At 44.8% G+C, this 16,073-nt stretch overlaps 1 protein-coding gene across 3 annotated transcripts in view; it reads left to right on the forward strand.

The window, feature by feature from the left end:
- The first annotated feature begins 1,193 nt into the window (after positions 1-1,193).
- Positions 1,194-16,073, forward strand: part of PLPPR1 (phospholipid phosphatase related 1) — a 179,806-nt gene continuing 164,926 nt past the window's right edge. For 2 of the 3 annotated variants that reach the window (XM_073345701.1, XM_073345697.1), the window contains exon 1: positions 1,487-1,908. The gene's annotated coding sequence lies outside the window, so the exon portion shown is untranslated. The other variant, XM_073345698.1, reaches the window with a different exon arrangement.

A 16,073-nucleotide genomic window follows, 5' to 3' on the forward strand; every position in this document is an offset into this window, starting at 1 on the left:
CCATCTTTGATTCAGGTGAACTGTCCCATGGGCTTCATTCAGGGAGACTATTTGTATGAATAAGGGCTACTCATGTTAGGAAGGACTTGCGTGATTGGGGGCCTTTACATCTCTTATTACAATAAAATCCAAATCAGCAAACCCTAGGAAATATCACTGATTGTGGCCCTGATTGTACTGAGTCTTTATAATGCATAGGAAAGTGCATGGCACCTTTTATCTGTATGGTTTCAGAGTAACAGCCGTGTTAGTCTGTATTCGCAAAAAGAAAAGGAGTACTTGTGGCACCTTAGAGACTAACCAATTTATTTGAGCATGAGCTTTCGTGAGCTACATCCGATGAAGTGAGCTGTAGCTCACGAAAGCTCATGCTCAAATAAATTGGTTAGTCTCTAAGGTGCCACAAGTCCTCCTTTTCTTTTATCTGTATGTAAGTTAGAATGATTGGCCCTGAACCTTCACTCTATTCCATGCAGGCATTGACTGTGATGGGGGCTACACATGGGCCCAGCCAACACAGAGTCAAGATCTGCTTGCAGGATCAGGGCTGCAAACATTAAGTGTTCTCTCCTAGATCATTTGGAGACAATTTTATGCTCCATTTGCTCCCCAGTGTTGCTGCCTGGCTGTATTTTGTATTTGTGAAACCCCACTGATTGGGAGGGGGAGCCAGGATAGCTGCAACACTGCCTACAATAAATATGGTGCTATAGATCAGCTTGGGAGGATTCGATTTTTACTGGTAAATGTCGATTTCTCCGTACATGCACAAATTGAGGAAAAAATATTCCCATCGATAATAGACAGGCAAAGCAAGAATCATAGACTCTCAGGGTTGGAAGGGACCTCAGGAGGTCATCTAGTCCACCCCCCCTGCTCAGAGCCCAATGCTGTTTGAGAATTTAGAGTTTGATTTAAGGCTCTTGCCTTGGTATCTTTTGACATGCGACGTTGACACTGCATTGCCACAGTTAACACTTTTTGCAGCTCAACTGTTATGGGATCGTTACTGTCTGACCCTTCTGCATTGTTTGATGCCTCTCCCCCACCCCCCCTGGCCAACGTCCCACAACTGTGAACATATACATGGATAAAAATCGGGTGTGTGTGTGAAACTGCTTAAAACCAAACATCCATACGATCTGTGAAAAGGGAAAACAAGCGACGTCGCATTTGGCCAAGCCTAGCGGTCGCCGGGATTCAGCCAAGCACCCAGTGCTGAGACTGTGCCGGGGGCTTGCCAGGGCTGGGGCCTGGCACCTCTCGGCTCGGCAGGTCATAGCCCCAGCCCCCCTGGGCTTGCCGCGCCAGGAAAAGGGCAGAGAGCGGAGGCTGGGCGCCGGGCTGGGTGTCGCACGGTGCGAGCGGGGCCCCGCGAGTTTGCAGGGGAAAGACGCAGCGAGGCGCCCCCTGGCGGTTCTCCCGGGCTGCCTGCCAGGCACAGGGGAAGATCCTGCTCCGGGAGGCAGGTGAGCGGGAAGGCGGAGCGGCCGGGCGGGCGCCCGGGGAGCCGGGCTCGGCGCGGCGGGGCGGGAGGCAGCCAGCCCCCCGCTCTCCGCCCAGGGTCGCCCCGGGCTCGGGAGGTGGTGGAAAGCCCCGGGTCCCCTCCCCTGCGCCTGCGCGCTCCTGCCCGGCTGGTCCTGGTGCTCAACAAACAGCGGAGCCTGGCCCTCGGGCAGCAGCCGCGCCAGGAGCAGGCAGGAGGAGCAGGAGGCGGGATCGCCCCCGCAGCGCCCCCCCCCCCCCCCCGCAGCCCCAGCCCGGCCCGCGGGCCGGCCCTCCCAGGCGCCCCGCGGTCACCATGCCTTGGCTGGGGAGCGGGGCGGCGGGCAGCAGGCTGCCTGGATGCCGCTGCTCCTAGCTGGACAGCCCCGTAAAGAAAGAGACCGAGGGGAGGCTGCGCTGGAGGTGAGTCAGGGGCTGGGGGCTCCTTTTGCGGGGATCCGGGCTGCTAGGGGGCTGCTGGGAGGGGTTGGCTGGGGGAGGAGGTGTCTGGAGGCAGATTTGGGGGAGAAAGATGGGGGGGGGTTTCCTTTAATTCCTCAGCTGACAGGGTGCAGCCCCCACCTGCTTTGGCCGCAGCAAACTTTTAATTTTTTTATTCCCTTTCATGTGGGGACAAAGGGGGCTTGGCCGCTGGGTGTGGGGTGAGTCTGGGGCTGGCTGTGGAAGGACACAGAAGGGTTGGTTGGTGTGGGTGTGGATATGGGAGTGTGGATCTGCATGCATGTAAATATTTGCCATGGCTAGTTCTCTCCCTCTGTGGCTGTGTTGGGGGTGGAGGGTGTATCTTGGTTGCCTTTGCATGTATATTTCTTTGTGTGTCTCACTCTGTGTGTGTTGTGGGTCTGTTTGTGTTACTCCATGTGTGTGTGTGGGGGGGGTGTATAATGGGAGCGACACCAGCAGTGAGACAGGCTAGATGCATGTGTGTATTTGTGTATTTCTTTGTGTGTTTATGGGTCTGTTGTTTCTCTGTGTATATATGTTTGCAGCCCCCTGATGCTGATACATGTGGCTCCCTGTCTCTCCGTGTTAAGATCTGTGTGGGTGGATTGCTTTCTCAAGTAGACATTGGGCTGTATTTTGATGAGCTGAGGGGATTCACATATGCAGCTGGGACATGACACTCCACTCCCTGCTGCTCCGTCACAGCCCCCAGGGACTCCATCCTATGCCTCACCAGCAGATTAAAAAGTGACCTGTGTGCTGTATTCAACAGAAGAGCAGGGGGGTGGGGAAGGGGTGTTGTTGTTTTGATGGTTGCTCTTTCTGTGCATGTACCACAAACAGCTGAGGTGACACTTGGGTCACTAATGGGCATGAACGATGAGTTATTGCGAGGCATGTTGAAATCAACCTCAGGAGATGAAAGGAGCTGGAGTCTCCCCAAGAGGCAAAATGAGCTGGTGCTGGCTGCATCTTTATTCTTACGATGGAAGGGTATGTGTGAGAGTGTGGCATATACAAGGGACACTTTCCGCACTTGACTGAGGACAGGGCTGCTGTTTTCCTTATTTTTGCCTTCTACTTCTGTGAGTATCAATAGGAAAAGTGATAAACATTTCTTCCATATCTTTAAGATGCCTGTGAAGACAACACATTTTGATAAGGGAGTGGCTCCTACGGCATGTAAATACCTGCATATGTAGAGATGAACCCCCAAGATGTTTTCCTCCTTGGGAACCATGGTAGTGCCCTGTCCATAGAAAATGTTTCAATGCATAAAGCCAGATCCTCAGCTGGTGTGAATCGATGTCATGCTACTGACTTGAATGGAACTATTCCGGTTGACATCTGCTGAGCCTCTGGCCCAATCTCTCTTTTAAATGGGACAACGTGTGAAGGGAATACTTCTGATGATGGGAAGAAACTACCTGGCTCCTGTAGTGGAAGGAAAAGAAGTGGGTTACCTTCTTCAGAAGAGAAGGGGCGGATTTGGGATTCACATCAGTGACCCAAAGAGAGGAAGGGAAGTGCATGTGAGCAGTGAATACCGTGTTTCTGTTCCTGTATTCCCGCACCTGTTTCTTCCCAGGTTGTTCCCTTGCAACATATGTCTGTTTCACATGTTGAAACATACCACACACTGAGGCAGTATATAATGGATAACCCAAATCCTCAAAAATAAATGTCAAAACAGAGACCGCCACCATCTTAAATCCCGGGTTCAACATTCACTCCACGTGTCACAATGGTCCTGATTCTGCATCTCTTGCGTAGCCAAAACTCTCATTGGCTTTAATGTGGAGGGACTACAGAACTGGGCCCTGGACATTGTAAAAACCTCCATGCATCTGAAGAAGTGAGTTTTTTACCCACGAAAGCTTATGCCCAAATAAATCTGTTAGTCTTTAAGGTGCCATCGGACTCCTTGTTGTTTTTGTAAGAACCTTCACTCTGTTTGGGGACAGGTGGGATTTTTTTCACCTCTCCTCCTTGAGGGAACTTATTTCCTTCTAATTTTAGGGAATGGTGTGCAAGTCCCACTGGATGGGTGCTTTAGAAAAACTTTTGGTGGACATAATTGTGCCCTGGTCCTACACAGCAGAGTATGGGGTCCCAGTGCAGATCTTGGGGATGGTTGCATTGGATAGACAGACTGCACGTGGCTCTGCCTGACAGGCTGTCCAGCACTGCCGTCTAGGCAGAAAGGGGGCTGGAGTGTGCTATCTTCTGTAAAGGTCTGATGCAGTTTCTCTATGGCAGTTAGGAAATATTTAGAAATGAGTCGGGAGATCAGTCAAAGAGGAAATTCCATGCTAAGAGAAGGAGGGCTTTGAAAATACATTTAATCACACCATAATTCTGTTAGCTTTTCATGTATTATTCCCTAATTTTCTTTGCTAGCTTTGCTAGTCATCCAAGATTTTTTTTAAACAAATTTCTGTCTCACAGCTCTTTTTCCCCTCCTTCCTATTTCATCCAGCAGCAAGAGTCTGGATGTGGAATTTTGTGAAATCTCCAGGATTTCCATAACAACAAGCTGTGATGTTGTTACAGAATCAAGTAGAATTTTTTTTAGTTTAGATATTCCCCTTGTTAGAGATTTCCCAGTTACAAAAGTCTGGTTTTCATGAGTTTTCTTGTGTGACTAATAAAATAGCAATAATGATAATATTTAGCAATTATGTAGCACTCAGTGGGCCCAATCTTGCACTGTTCCCACAGGATTGGATCCTCACATTGAGTCCATTGACCCTAGTGGGGCTCTGAGAGATGTAAGGGTCCTCTTGCACAAAACTGTAGAATTGGGCTCTTAAAGTAGTGTGCAAAAATTAATCAATTGCATATAGTTAATTTTTGTTTACAAACAGTCATGCTGTATTTCACCCATGAATGTACAGGAAGTATTCAGGAAGCACATTAGTAATGGTTAGAATTGGTTTCTAAAATGTGCATTTTAAAAGTCAGCATTTCTTACTTTGCCATCGGAATAGAATCTTAGTTTATTAAATTTGGAGATCGGTTCTGATTTCATTTTCTACTGAGAGAAAGTTTGGGGCACAGGAGAGAGGGAAGGGAAGGGAAGCAAATACCTTTCAAAATCCAGCAGAGGAGGATAGAGAGTCCACATTGCTTTTTCTGTGAGATAATGTTTTTCAAGGGAAATACCTTCAAGATTATACTTATTTTTTCCCCCTAAGGACCACACATTTTTTTGAGAATAACAGCAGTAAAACAAGGAAAAATTCTGAGATTTTGGTGACATTATAAAGCACTTGAGCTTCCCTCTTCTGGGTTATGTCAAGAGTAACTCTGAACACAATTAAATTCTATTCTCATTTATAGTCATGCAAACCTAATGAAGTCAGTGGTGTTGTGTAGTGTGAGAACAAGGTGGTCATCTCCTAAAAGGTGAGAGGACGTTCAACTTCTCTTGGGTCAAATCTTGAAGTCCTCTTGCTCTGTTTTTATTCAGTCCTTATTCAGGTAAAAGTGCCATGTGATTCAATGAGGAGTGAGTCCAAGATTTGTCCCATTTACTTTGATGGGAGACCCATGCTTAGCTCCTTTTAGAATTTGGCCCATTGTATCCCATGGTGAATTCAATGGAAACAGGGTGTTCAGTTACTTGCAGGACCTGGCTCTCTATCTGTCTATATTCTGTGTTCTGTAAACCCAATATTGAAGTCTAGGCATAGGCAAAGCTTTCATTGACTGTAATAGGGGTTTTGCCTGTGCAAGGACTGTAGAATCTGGATATGAATACTGTACAATATCTGTGGACTCAGTCCTGTATTCGTTGCATGTCCAAAACTCCCTTTGACTTCAATATCTTTTTATGACTATCCATTTTGGGGGGATTTTTTTGCATTTTTTAAAGGTTGCATGTATTATTGCTTCAATGTGAAACTGGTCGAACAACTTGTTTATATATTCTGTACGTATTCGTATTTACATGTTTTATACAGTGTGTTCCTTGTCGTTGATTAGCCCTGGAGTGCAACAGCATTTATCGTAAACGTGCGCTGTGTCCCCCTCCAATATCTTGCCTTCAGAACATTTGCTGAAACTACCGCTCTACTTGTTCTGAAGGTTTTATACATTTGTTTGTGTGTGTGTGTGAAAGTTTTCAGTTAAATGTTTTGATCCTGCAACTCTTATTCCCATGAATGATCTAGAGTCACACCGGTAGGATGTTAATTTGTGTGAGTAAGGCTTAAAAGACTTGGCCCTCCATCACTCGTTTCTCGGAAGGATTGTTTGGGTTGCTTATCAGTTAATAGGTACCATTCCCCCAAATATTCATCTATTGATTCCCTTTTGGAATCCTTAAAATGCATATCCTAAGGCTGTTTTCCATGGGTAGAGTGATGCAAATCAGCCTCTGTGTAAACTGGAATCAGTCCCTGTTTTAATTGGCCCATTCCTTGGTGTCTCCTCCTACCCAGCATAACGATATAGGCTACATTTAGGCATATTTCAATGCACCCTATGCCTCCATGAAAATGCAAGATTGAACCTTTTGCGTGGGGCTTCCCCAGACATCTATGATAATGAAGTGCAGCAACGCACATCCATTGGGGGGGGGGGGGGGACACTCAGGTTCTTGTGATATTCTGAAATGTGTATGTAGCTTTTATTTTTCACAAATACATGCCTTATATTTATCCCATCTTCCAGTGCTTCCCCCGAGAGACAAGGTAATGTTCTTTATTCAAATGGGGCTTACACCAAGAGGCATATTTATATTTAAAAGTATGGAGCTTTGCTAGTGCAATATGTAGGGCATCTTATTATTGTTTCTGATTTGTCATGTACAGCTGAGATCCTTCGGGTTACATTAAAAATAATACAGAAGAAGTGATTGAAGATGTAATTAGCTGGAAAGGGGGAGAGAACAAAATGTAATAGACAGAGGTTTGATCAGTTATCCCACAAGCTTAGTGCTCCATCATTATTCTCTCTCCTAGTAGCTTCCAGACAGACCCCCATGCACAAACGTACTAATCAGCTATCTAACACACCCTCTCTAGGGGCCCAAAAAGTGGAATAAATGCAAGACCTTGCAATTCACACCAGCACTGACAAATAGAATGGTGTCTGCAAGGTTTATGTCTCTTTTTATATTTTTGATTAAAGTTAACCATGATTTCTTTGGACTAAAAGAAAGGTTTCTGTTTGTTTTTAGATGTCACTTTTACTTACAACAGGCAGGGCGGCTAAACTGCTGTTCTTCCTACATTGTTTCAAAAGAGTTGTTTGAATAACTCTTCAGATTTAAGACATCTCTTTCAATCTTTGTTTCCTCTTTGCAACGATGTAACAAGCAAAGAAAACATCTGAGGGCCAATTCCTGCAGGCCTTGCTCAGAAAGATCTCCCACAGAGGAGAAATATTAGTGGCACCTGTTATTACTGGCAAAGATACAGTTTGCCAAACTCCTAGAGTAAAAGGACAAACACAAGGGGGCTGGGGTGCATACACTGACAAGAATTTGGTCAATTAAAAAAATAGGTGATTAGACTCATCACGAGGTCCACGTGCCACGTCAGTCCCATCTAACCCTATTTTGAGTGAGGCTTAGGTGATGCATAAGCCTTGTGCTAGACTCTGCACTGGGCTGAATTTCATCCATGATGGTTCCTGCAAGCGATTCCATGTGAGCAAATGTTTATGCCCGCTTGAAGCCCCACTGAATCAAGGGGACTCTGCATGGGCTCAGGCTCCTGCCCACCCAGAGCAGCTGGTCTAAGTGGGGCCATGTTCAGTAACTTCACTGAGATCCTACCACTGCAATTACAATTCAAAGGTGTTTCTTTCTTGAGATTACTTTTTTAATTATCACTGTGAGACACCAGTGAGCTAAATAAGGTCAGAATTCTGGTCCAGCGACCCTGAGTTCAGATAAATAAAACCAGATCTGATGGCAATTGCATCCCATTCACATTCCACTGCATGCTTCTGTCACATTTGTAACATATTCACAGAAAACAAGATGAAGTACATTTCTTTTCCACAAGTACAATAATTTATTCTATTTGTTTAGTAATTGCTTTTCTATTTGCATTTTGTATCTTGTACAGTAACTGATTTTTCTACTTGTTGAGACCCTCTTCTCCATTCATTATACATGGGCATCCTGCAAAGTTTAAACTAAAGGAAATTATAGCTCTCTCTTTTGAAGCTGGCTAAGGTATTCAGTAGGAAATTTGGCTGGGTTTTATAAAATTATGTATGCCAGGATTTCTGGGGACTCCGATGGAGAGCTGTTTATGGGGAAGGAGAGGAGAAGTAGCGGGATGGAGACTCATCATAACACAATACATCTTTTCTTCCCTGCAAACCACCGATCAGATTCAGTGGGGCAAGACGTGTTTGCCATTTTTAAACGTAATCCAGAATTGACCTGGAGTAGGAAAAGCACATCTGCACAAAAACAGTTAGAGAAGCTGTTCTGATATTCTCCTGCAGGAATCTGGTCGCTAACAGATCAAACCTAATGCTGATTCTCTGGCATGCTTCTACTCATTCCTACCTGTTAAACTGGACTTGTGCCAACTCATAAAATACGATGCCAACTTCATCAAGCAAAAGTGTCAGCGTAATAGAGGAAAGTGTGAAAAATTCAGTCACTCTAAGAAGATCACCGTAATGCAAAGCAAAACAGGTGCCATTTGCTTCATTATAAGAATCACATCTGTTGACATTTCTGGGCATTTTACCATTGATGAATTCCTCCCTGCTCTATTTCTTTTTTTTAATGTAAGTGCTCAGAATTCTGCAGGCAGAGCAGGAAATATATGTCACATTTTGAACGAGGCCAATTGCACATCTTCCTAATGTGCCGCAGGGGGTTTCTAAGACAGATCGAGATTTTTAATAAGCTTACAGAGTCTTTCTACTCTTGGGCACCAGTTGGAATGAGGACCAGGTTGCCAAGAACTGCAAGTGAACATCTAATTGGTGTTGGGTCACCTGTACAGTATGAATTAATGGTTTCAAGTGCTAGTAGACAGATATCTGCATCATAAAACTTGCCATTAGTTGGCACCTTTCATGGCAGAGAGGACAAGGGCTGGTTTTGCATAAAGCTGATCACAGTCAATTTTTAAATCAAGATTGGATGTTTTTCTAAAGGAATTATTTCAGGGAAGTTCAATGCCCTGTGTTACGCAGGAGGTCAGACTAGATGATCCCTTCTTATCTCAGAATCTATGAACTGTGCAGCCTTTCATCCTCAGAGCTGCTTCTTCAAGGACCAGGCTGAGACAGATCTGGGTAGGGCGGGAAATTATTTACTGCTGCTGTTCATACTGTACTTGAGCTTCTGGATCAAAAGACACTAGTCTCTAACGGTATCATTCTGGCACTGTCTTTACTCTAGGGAAGTACAGGTCTCCCCTGTGGAAGTGTAATTCACAAACTGCTGAAGTTTCACAATGTTGCATCACTACACCTCTGGCATCTTGAGCATGCATTTAATTTTATTTAAAGAGGCACAAGGCGATGTGCCAACGTACAGTTTACCTGCCCTTAATGGGTTTTCATGATTATCGACGTCTCTTCGGAGATCAACAGGATAAAAGCACAATTCCGGAAAGCCACAGCTTCCTCAGGCCTTAGCTAAGGCAAACAAAACGGCTGTAGCCTATATCTGCCCTACCGTGTGCCTTGAGTCTATTTGCCACAACCACTTTGAGTAAGATTCGGGGAGCTATCACCTGCATCTGTCTCAGCCTTGTGGCTGCAGAGTCAGAGAGTGTGTGAAGGACCAAACACCAGACGCGAAGGAGCTCATAGCAGGAGCCTGCAGCACCTCCAGCATTCCCAGTAGGTTGTGGGTTGGGGGACTGCACCCACGTGGCAACTGTGACACCTTCGAAAGGTTCAGTGGCAGGGAGTCATCACAAGCATTGTCACAGCAGTGACTAAAGATAGGCCATCACGCATATAAGGTAGCCAAATTCAGTACTACTGCTTCTGCTCTCATGCTCACACAATACGTGAAGCCAGTGACCCATGTATTTGAGAAATAACGAGGAAAACGTCTGACGTCTAATATTAGATAAGGGCACAGACAGTTGAAAGGAAAGTGAACGAGAGATCTGATGTCCCACTCAGACTTGATCATTCTTTATTGAGAAATGGCTTATGGCCACATGCATCTATCCTGCCAACCCTAACTTAGGACAGATGTCATACACATATCTAATACAGCACCTGAGCCTACCCACAGTCTATCATTAGGTTCAATTCAGGGATACTGAAAATGAATTGTACAGGACTTACATCATCTGGCCAACATGGATGAAATATGTTTGTTACATATTGGCAGTGCACTGGGTTTCAGCAGGGAAAAGAGTTTCCCTGCAGAAGGAGGGTACCTTGCATGAGGAGTTGTTGGAGGGAGATCCCATACCGGTTCTTCATTCACAACAAGGCAAAGGCAATTTTGACTAGATCTGGTTGGGAAATGGTTTTGTTGTTGTTGTTTTTTGTGGTTCCCCTTCCCCATGGAAAATGTTCATTTTCCACAAAAAACTGAAACTCCAATAGATTTTCAGCCCCAGACTGCTCAAAACTGAATTTTCATTAGCTGAAGTTCCATGCTCAGGTCTTTCTAGGTGGTCTCACATGTCTAGTGAAAATGTAGTGATATAGAACTCATCAAGACCATTTGTTATTGCCCGCCCGGTTGCATGACGCTTCAGTCACACTGCTAACTTCTACTGGTACATTTTCTTCTCTTAGCAGAAAGGGAAGCAGGCAACTTGGGGATCAACAGAGAAGCAGCTGAATGAGTAGGAAATGGATGATGGACAAATGCAATCCCTCCAAAAGATTATAATGGTTGCGTATCATGTGCATAGAACTTGTTACATATGGGAATAGAGCGGAGAGCTGTGTGTTAGTGACTATTCTGCCATTACCCAGAGGCTTTTGAACTGAATGTTTGATTTTTAGCAGGGAGCACCGTTCCTAGAAACACTGGAGTTCATTTTCCCCAGCAGTACAATCTTGAAAATGCATGTCAGCCATGCCAGAATGACAAACCCAAGTACATATTACATCAGACTGGCTCACAATGGTCCCTTCCAATTTTGGAATCGATGAATCAATGGATCTATGAATTACTGTTCCTCTATAGCTCATGCTATGTTTGTTCACAAAACATGGGCAAAAGGCTTTAGGCTTACTCGTGTGTTCCCAGCATTGATAGATTTGCATGTACTGCCTCGTAAATCTGCATTTTTCAGTATATAAAGATCTGCAGCTAAGAGTAGCCCACCCAGTCTAAACCCCATCTTTTTGGAAGCAATATTGACAGTGTGTTTTACGAAGAAGGGGTGGAAAAAAGCCATTATGGGATCAGCTAACCCATTTGTAGCAGGATCCCATTCAATAATCTCATGCAGCCTGGTAAGCACTTACAGAACATCCAGAAAAATTAATTACACTGCCTTCTTCATTATTTATCAAATGACAAGTGCTTTGTGTTCCATTTCAGGTGAGACAAAATGACTTTGTGGAGGGTGTGAGCACAATATGTGGTGTGTTTTCTTCATAAGGGCATAAGGCAGTTTAATGATCTTATTTTGAATATTTTCTGACAGGACTTTGATATTTATATTATTTATCGGTGGCCAAGGCTAGACGCATGTCAACATACCTCAATTTAGTAAGCAGAATTGGGCCTAGGAGGGCATGAACTGACAAGCTGCCTTAGAAAACATTTGTGCTTAGCGGTGAGTCAGTCTGTCCTGCTGGCAGCATCTGAACACATTAATGCAGGTAAGCTGCCATCTTCCATAGACGGGCCTTTGTCCTTATGTTCCATGTCTGTCCCTTGGGTTGCTGTGAAATTCCAGGGTAATATCGAAGGCTGAGGAAGGAGCATAAATAAGCTTAATTCATAGTAAAATAGAGTGAAGATGATATGCAACTGCTAAATTGAGAGCTTTATACTGTTGGCCTCCCAGGCCCGGCTTGGCTTTGTCAACTTGTCGGTAATAGTATTTTTGATTAAATTGGGGCTTTGTTTGTTAAATATTTTGAGACTTGATTGTGTATGTTTAAAGCTCATCCTAACTGTTAGTTTTTAATTAACATTTCTATTTGACTAATGCTGATCCTGCTGGGGGACAGGGTGGTTTGTTTTTTTTAGTGAGTTCATTGTTCAGAACTTTCCTTGCTTAACATGCCCTTATTTGTTTCAGTAATATCATAAAAAGAAAAGGAGGACTTGTGGCACCTTAGAGACTAACAAATTTATTTGAGCAGCTCACGAAAGCTTATGCTCAAATAAATTTGTTTGTTAGTCTCTAAGGTGCCACAAGTCCTCCTTTTCTTTTTGCGGATACAGACTAACATGGCTGCTACTCTGAAACCAATAATATCATTGAACTGTAGGACTAGAAGAGACCTCGAGAGGTCTCCTAGTCCAGTTCCCTGCACTCAAGTCAGGACTAAGTACTATCTAGACCAAGGTTTCTCAAACTGGGGACCGTGGACCCTTGGGGGTCTCTGCGGGTACCTCAGGGGTTTCGCGGGCCCCACTGATCAACTCCTCCCCCTCCCTCCCAGCGCCTCCTGCATGCTAAAAGTCTGGCAGTGCAGCATGGTGAAGGCAGGCTTTGTACCTGCTCCGGCTCCATGCCACTCTTGGAAGCGGCTGGCACGTCCTTTAGGCCCTGGGGGATGGGGGCGGGCAGGAGGTCTCTGTGTGCTGCCCCTGCCCCGAGCGCTGACTCCGCAGCTCCCATTGGCTGGGAATTGCCCCACCCCTCCTGCCTAGGAGCCGCTGCCAGAGGGATGTGCACCCAAACTCCCTCCCTCCTGGAGCTCGCACCCCTCACCCCGTCCCGTACCCAAACTCCCTCCCAGAGCTCACACCCTTCACCCCCCTCCTGCACCCAAACTCCCTGCCCCAGCCTGGTGAAAGTGAGTGAGGGTGGGGAAGGGTGGATAGAGTGAGTGGAGGTGGGGCCTCGAAGAAGGGCAGGGCAGGGGTATGGCCTTGGGGAAGGGGGTGTGGCAAGGGCTGAGGGGGGGTCCTCAGTTTGCTAAAGTTTGAGAACTGCTGATCTAGACCATCCCTGGCAGGTGTTTGTCTAACCTGCTCTTAAAACCTTCAGTGATGGAGATTCCAAAACGTCCCTAGGCAGTTTATTTCAGTGCTTAACTACCCTGACAGTGAGGAAGATTTTCTTAGATAACTGATGTTTTCTTATGTTATTAGTGTTTCCCATCCCTTTATAATAGTCAGGTTTCATTTATCTTAAAATGTCTCCCCTCCCGCCCCCCTCTGTTTATATAATTGAGCCTGCTTCTGCCACTGGGTTCACTCTGATGGATGTATCTCAGCATCCTTAAAGATGACTTAATCTGATCATTGGATTCTTGGGCATATAACTCAGCAAGATGGCTTCAAATATCCAATGACATGCTCATCCATCAGCGAGGTCAACAAAAGTTGGTTACTGGATAAATTATTCCATACTCAGTTCTAAAGACTGTAGACAGGGGTGAAAAACAGCAGCAGCAATAAAAATGTGATCTCTTTGGGAACAGAAATTGTCTAAGAAGCTGAATAATTGTATGGGCAGAGATGCATTTAATATCAAATTGTGAACTTACCCCTGGGTGTATCTACCTTTAAATCCCATTTAAGACCGATATGTGGATTTCATCCCTGCGCAGAGGTCTTGCAGAAGGGCTGTGTACCTTTTAAATGCCATGTAAACCCTATTAGCTTAGATCTAGTGTTGAATTTACTCTGGAGCTGGTAGAGAACAGGCACGCTATTTACAGTTGTTTCATACAACATGCTATTTAAAATTTAATGTATTCTGAAATAACGCAAAACTATCGTTTAAAAGCTGCCATCCCCTCAGATTTCTATTCTAAAGAGGAGCAGTTAATCAGTACATGGTAGAATACAATGTACTTACTGCTAGTAGAATTAACTCTATCTTATTGTCTTCATCATAGGACATTAGTTGGCACAAATAATAGAAACAGGAGTAACAGAGATCCCTATTATGATAGAGCGTACAACAAGAGAAACAGGAAAGGCGGAATGACGTCTGCGGACTGTGAGTGGAAGGGCAGGCGAATGAGTGAGGGACAGTAAATTGTGTATTAACTAGAGAAGAGAAAACAGAACAATGTGGGTCCTAAGCAGAGTATGCCTCGAGCTACAGGAGAGAAAAATACACTGGTCAGATTAATCTTCCACAGTGGCTCAGTTTCAGAATGGGGGCCAAGACACTGAGCTACTGTGATGATGAGGGCTATTTAAGTATCTGGAAAGAGAGATTATGACTGGGCCTTGCATGGCTGCTCAGGATTTGGGGGGAGATAGAAGGGATGACGTGAGGCCATGACTTTGGTGCTGCTCCAGCCTGGCCTTCAGGATGGTGCAACCTGCTCATCTTCTTGCTATGGGGTTTTTGGGATCTGCTTCATCCCTCACCAGGCCTGCCCTGTCACAGGGCAGGGCCACACTGTCCCTAACACAGGGATGAGCTAAAAGCCACTCTAGCCTGCTGTGTTCAGTCTTCTTCTTTCTCATAAAAAATCTTCAGAAGCACGAAGAACTCGTGCCAGAACAAACCAGCCTTGTTTATCTTCCAGGGCTTAGCCAGATATGGAAATGCATGGAATCCCCTCTGTCAGTTACATCCTTCTCTACTGCATGTGACATTTTCCGTCTTTGCTGAGTTCCGGGGTTCAGTCAGGGAAAGAATTAATGTTGTCCCTGGATTTTTATTTCAAAGAAAAAAAATCACATGATTTTTCTGCACCAGGAATCAGAATGACAATTGCAGAATCCTCTGCCCCACTGTCATCTTTTCAGTTTCTTCTTTTTCACAAAATCCTACTTCCAACATGTAGTCCCCAGGATTATCCTTAACAATCAGACCCAGCAGAGCCAGGATTTTGTTTTCCCCAAGATCCATCCATTTCCTCCCCACTGGAATCTGGAAGATGCGTAAGATTTGTAGATCTGATTTGGTTCTCTAATTGTTATAAGGGCTGACCACATTCCCTTTTTCATTCGAGTCTTTTTAATTCATTTGATCTCTTGCCAGTCTTGCCTCCTTTCTTTTTTTCATTTACAGTTAATGTGGCCTTGGGGCCTGATTCTGCAAACAGTTGCTAAAGGAGGTAGAAAAATCAATCCGGACTACGCACAGGAGTTAGTAAAGATACGCCTGGCGGTAACTGCAGAATCGAGCAGCTGAGGAGCACTGTTGCTTGAGCTCCCCACAGTAGCTTCCACCTTTTTAGCAGCAGCCTGGAACTGGCTTTCTAAAATGGTTTGCTTTTTGATCTGGTTCAAAGCTTCCAGCAGTTTTCTTATGGGGAGATCTCTGCTGCTGAACTGAGGGAAGAGGAGAGACCAGGTGGGTGAGGTAATACGCTTCATTGGGCCACCTTCTGTTGGTCAAAGAGACAAGCTCTGGAGTTATGCAGGGCTCTCCTTTAGGTCTGAGGGGAAGAGGAGCCAGTTCTGCAGAATCTCTGCCTACGGGTGTGGCAGAATGAGCACTCACATTTTTCAGCACTTTTCTCTTCTCTTTGGTTTTTTTCCCCCCCAGGCAGTCCAAGCCGTTCACAGCCCTGAACTGCTTGGGCTTCCTGGGAAAAACAACAACCAACTCCCAATTAGGTGAGTCCCTTTGTTTTCAGTTTAAACTGATTTCTACCGAAAAATCCCGGGTTTTACAAAAAGTAGAATTCATTTTTTTCATGATTTTCACCCTACTTTTCCATCATTCAAATATAGAAAAATAATGTGTTTTATTAAGAAAATACAATGCATGGCATGAGATGTATGTATTACGACAACACAGTAGTCTGTGTGTACACACAAAGCTGCCTGTTGAAGTCAGGCTGTGTATTAGTCTAGAAGATGCACACAATAAACAAACAGGCCCGCACGCAGGTTCTGAATGTACTGATGAATCTCACGCCCACCACATACATATTTCAAGCTGTTAGCAGATAATGGTTAAAAGATCTGACACACGAAACAAAAATCTGTATCAGAATATGTTTCAGACCTCGAAGTATTTGAAAGTTTTAAAAAAAACAAAAACAGGCGAAAAGGATGAAGTTGA

The sequence above is a fragment of the Lepidochelys kempii genome, chromosome 5 (assembly GCF_965140265.1).
Source record: "Lepidochelys kempii isolate rLepKem1 chromosome 5, rLepKem1.hap2, whole genome shotgun sequence".
Lineage (NCBI taxonomy): Eukaryota > Metazoa > Chordata > Testudines > Cheloniidae > Lepidochelys > Lepidochelys kempii.